General features: G+C 35.9%; 1 non-coding gene across 1 annotated transcript; it reads right to left on the bottom strand.

The window, feature by feature from the left end:
- Positions 1 to 3,261: 3,261 nt before the first annotated feature.
- Positions 3,262 to 3,368, bottom strand: LOC143639611 (U6 spliceosomal RNA). Its single transcript, XR_013154754.1, has one exon. It is a non-coding gene; the product is annotated as a U6 spliceosomal RNA (small nuclear RNA).
- Positions 3,369 to 5,258: the final 1,890 nt, after the last annotated feature.

The raw sequence follows: 5,258 nt of genomic DNA, 5'->3' as shown, positions 1-5,258 counted from the left end.
TACCTTGCAAGGGTCATGTGAGGATCAAATGAAATATGAAAGTGCTTAGCAACGAGCTAGCGGTATAGCTCAATGGATGATAATTGTCTAGCAGGCAAGAGGGCTTGGGTTGCATTCCCCAGCACCACAGGAATAAAGAAAGAACCAAAGTAAGATATCATCCAATTCCTTTGTTCTACACATCTTTAGGTGTAGGAATGTTTGTAATTTCTCTTACAATTTAATTATAAACTCAGAAGAAGAACATAGATTTTTTTGTCTCCCAAGTGTTCTTAATTCTACATTTTATTTTATCTCTTTTATCCTTTTACAAAGAATTTACCATAACTCTGTCCCTGTGGTGCATTATTAAGTTATGCATTCATGTGAATAACTCTTTTACTGTAGAACACACAGTAATAGTGAAGTGGGAAAAGTAAACATAAAATAAGGCTTTATACATAAAGACCTACAGAAATAAGCTTAATGAAGGGACTTGGGGTATGAGGTGGGGAATTCTAATTAAAATAACCCTCTTAAATATAGGCTACGAACACTTTCTTTCAAGAATGATTCTTTCTTTTTCTATTATTGTCCTCTCAAATATTTCCCAGTTATTTTTCAACTAACTTGAGTCTCCTGAACTCAGGTAGGTGAATAGATATGAACAGCACCCAGAGAGTCTTGCATGGGAATTGTTGCCACTGCCTCTTCTGTGAATCTGCATTCCTCTATCAGGCAGCTTCAAGACAATGTTTATAAATAGTAACGTTAAATAAATGAGCACAAGATTAACATTATTCCTGACTGCTAGGGACAGCAAACTCACATTTAAAGAAAACTCCCAAATATGTCATTCTACTCCCTGCTTTTCATTTATTTATTCTAAGTCAATAAAAGGGTTTGTGTGTGGAGAAAGCAAAGGAAAACATCAGGCGTAGATTTTAGCCACCCTCCCTCTTCCTGCCTTCTCCACAATCTATAGATCTACGAATGAGCAGCTCCATTGATGGGATTTGAAATATCATTCCATGGCTCATTGGTGTGTGTGTGTGTGTGTGTGTGTGTGTGTGTGTGTGTGTATTGTGTATGTGTGAATGTTTGTGTGTGCACATACACACATGCATGTGTGATTTTTTTTCCATATATACAAACTCTTACAATAGTTACTAAGGCAGCAGAACATGTTCTGCCTTCCAAGAAGCAGGGAAATCAGTCACAATCTGTCAGAAAACAATTGTTTGCCAAGAAACTCTTCCAGAAGCACTAACCTTTGTTTAATATGTTATTGATTTTCTAAACTGTTAAGTATGGTTTATAATAGTGATAACCTATATGATACCACTCATTACATCAGTTAATATCTAGTTTATTAGGACATTAACTTTTACCACAGGCAATTAACTGACAAACTGATTGTGTGTGTGTGTGTGTGTGTATGTGTCTATGTGTGTGACTTATAATGAGAGATTTGCAAGTGAACAGTAGTTAAGTATTTTTAAATGGTATGTGGGAGCTCTGTAGTGCAGCCCAGAATCTTCTTGTCCTTCCTATTTTTTTCCTGGAAAAAATAGGACAGTTCTTGTCAAGAATAAAGACCCTTTCAAGCATAGTGAGCTAATCCACAATTAGCAATTTGAAAGCATGTACATAATTAATTAAACATCACCACTGTTAGTCAGCTTTTCTTTGCTGTGACCGAAATACCTGATAATATATTTGAGCAGAAAAGTTTATTTTGGGCTCATGGTGGTTGATCCATGGTTGGCCAACTCTATTTCTCTGGGCCTGAGGTGAGGCAGAGCATCTTGATGGAGGGGCATGGCAGAGGACAGTTGCTCAAACCATAGCAGTTGGGAAGCAGAGAGAGAGTCAGTCACCAGGGACAAAATAAAAACCCCTAAGGCATGCCCACAGTGACCTATATCCTCCAGCCAAGCCCCACCTGCCTAAAGTTATCACCCAGTTAGCTCATTCAAATTATTAATCCATCAAATGGATTAATCCACTGATTAGGTTACAGGTCTCATAATACAGTCATTTCACCTCTGTACATTCCTGAATTAACACAGGAACTTTTGGAGGTCACCTCAGGTCCAAACCATAGCAATCACAGAAAGGATGGTGTGTGTGTGTGTGTGTGTGTGCATGCGCGCGCACGCGTGCACATGCATATGTATGTGTGTAGGTGGAGAATTTATGAATAGAAATAGGAAAAGCATTCTAAACCATGTAAAAAATATTAAGTGTTACACAGCCATTGGTATATATTAAAACTCATGTTCATTTCATTATAAGGAGGTATCATGACATACAGAAAATCCTGGAATCTGGTTAGACATTGTTTTAAATCCCACTGATTCCAGTGGTGTGGCCTTGGGAAAGTTACTTGATCTTTCTATGCCTCAGTTTCTTCATCTACCTTACCAGTTGTTAGCTTTTAATATAGATATAAAATACAATTATTTTCATCTTTCCAGGCAATTAAATTTAAGTACGTTGCATTATTCTTCATAAAAGTTGTTTAAAAACTGCTGTTTGAGAGTTTTCCTTTAGTTTCTATGTGCATTTTGTTATGCTATACTTATAGGAAGAAAGATTTTAATTCAAATTCATTTATAAACCTTTTGAGGGTGGGAACCACTAAACCCTATTTTTAAAAAATTTGGCACCTAGTATACCTCTTTTTTAATTTTTATATTTTTAAATTTTATTTATTCTAATTGGTTATATATAACAGCAGAATGCAATTCAATTCATATTACACAAATAGAGCACAATTTTTCATGTCTCTGGTTGAACACAAAGTAGATTTACACCATACGTGTTTTCATACATGTACTTAGGGTAATGATGCGAATCTGATTCCACCGTCTTTCCTACCCCCATGGTCCACCCTTCACCTCCCTCCTCTTTGCTCTACCTAGAGTTCATCTAATCCTCCCATGCTCCCCCCATCCCCATTTATGAAACACCATCTTTATATCAGAGAAAACACTCGGCATTTGCTTTTCTGGGATTGGCTAACTTCAGTTAGCATTATATTCTGAATCTCCATCCATTTACCTGCAAATGCCATGATTTTATTCTCTTTTAATGCTGACAAGTATTCCATTGTGTATATATATCACATCTTCTTTATCCATTCATCTGCTGAAGGGCATCTAGGTTGGCTCCACAGTTTAGCTATTGTGAATTGTGCTGCTATAAACATTGATGTGGCTGTGTCCCTGTAGTATGCTGCTTTTAAGTCCTTTGGGTATAGACCAAGGAGAAGGATAGAAAAATATGGAATGCTTCATGAATTTGCATGTCATCCTTGTGCAGGGGCCATACTAATCTTCTCTGTATCATTCCAATTTTAGCATATGTGCTGCCGAAGTGAGCACAACACCTAGTATACTTTAATTTACATATTAGACACTCAAGAAAGTCAGGATAATCTGATTGGTTTGAATGCTTTGTCATCTGTCAGATTAATTTTGTGCCATTTTCTCTACCCTATTCCTCCTCCAGGTATGGCCTTGTTCATTTTTAACACATAATGTGGGGTTAGTGAAGTACAAAATCAATAATTGACAGTTGGTGTTTATACGTTATTTTTTTACCTCACTCTAGAAAGTAATTGTTGATTTATTAAATTCTGAAATAAAAGGATCCATTTATGTTGGTATCAGCTATTGAACTAGACTCAATGCATTTCTAACAAAGTTCCAAAAAAAAGTGAAGAGATAAAGTGTTAACTACTAATTCTAGTCTGAGAGACAGAATCTATACTGACATATGTACCAAATGAAAATATAATGGTCTAGTAGAATTCAGAGGAGAACATTATTTGAACTCATCAAGATTATAAATAACTTCAAGGAGATAAATGTATATTTCTATTGCTTATGTTATCCACATATTTGGAATGCCTTGCTTCTCTACATATTTACCTAAGTAAAATCTGTCTCTTCTTTAATATTGGCAAAAGCCTGAGCTTCCAGAAAAGCCTTTCACTCACTTTAAATCAACATAACACTTCAATTATACTCTTCTAATAATGTTATGATATTTTTGGTTGTTTTATATTCCCTATAACCTCCTTGTGATCCAGGAGCTGTTCTTAATTTATCTAATGTTTAATTCGATGCATTATACATAAATTGGTTACCACTGGCTTAGGCCCACAGAGTGTATATTAATGAAATGCAATAACTAAACATATGTAACAAGAGTATACAAAAGGAGAGTCTTTGCAACATGAACAGGCAAGGTCATGGATTAGAGCAGGGTTTTTGTTGTTGTTGTTTTGTTTTGTTTTTTGGTATCAGAGATTGAAGTCAGAGATGCTTAACCACTGAGAAATATCTCAAGCCCTTTTGATTATTTTTGTTTTGAGACAGGGTTGCTGAGGCTGTCTTTGAACTTGCATTCCCCCCTGCCTCAACCTCCCAAGCCACTGGGATTACAGGGGTGAGCCACCATGACTGGCTACAGCAGTGATTCATTTTTTTTTAATTAATTAATATTTATTTTACAGCAGAATGTATTTTGACATATTGTACACAAATGGAGCATAAATTCACATTCCTTTAGATGTACATAGTGTAGAGTCATTCCAGTAGTGTAATCATACATGTATATAGGGTCATATTGTCTGTCTCATTCTGTCTTTCCCATCCCTATAGCCCCACCCCTCTCCTTACTCCCCTCTACACAAAACAAAGTTCCTTCATTTTCCCTATTCCCCCACTCCACTATGTATCAGCATCTGTAAAGCAGCCATTATTAAATGTTCATATAAAGTAGAAGTATCAGAAAAGACTTATTTGTTTGGTTAGTTGGTTTTGGTACTAGGGATTGAACCCAAGGGTGCTTTTACCACTAAGCCACACCACCAGCCTATTTTTTTTATTTCTTATTTTAAGATAAGGTCTCATTAAGTTGCTTAGGGTCTCCCTAAATTGCTGAGGTTGGCCTTGAACTTACAATCCTTCTGCCTTAGCCTCCCAAGCTACCACCATAGTTCGCCACTGTGTCCAGTGATTTTTTAAAAATATTTATTGATTGATAGAGTTATATGTGTTCATCAAATCATTTGCCAATGGCAAATTTGAAATGGGAAGGAACTGGCCAGATATATTCTGACCATTTTTTTTTTTATTGAACCAGTAAGTAAGTTATTTATTTGTGGTCAAATTGAACAACATCCTATAATACAAGCTCCAGATTAGGTTTCCCTTTTCTATATTCTCAACAATTATAAGAATAGCTTTTCAAAAGCTATTTGGAAA

Source organism: Callospermophilus lateralis, chromosome X, assembly GCF_048772815.1.
Source record: "Callospermophilus lateralis isolate mCalLat2 chromosome X, mCalLat2.hap1, whole genome shotgun sequence".
Taxonomy (NCBI): Eukaryota; Metazoa; Chordata; class Mammalia; order Rodentia; family Sciuridae; genus Callospermophilus; species Callospermophilus lateralis.
Note: the sequence above shows the minus strand (reverse complement) of the source record. Positions and strands in the feature narration are given on the sequence as shown.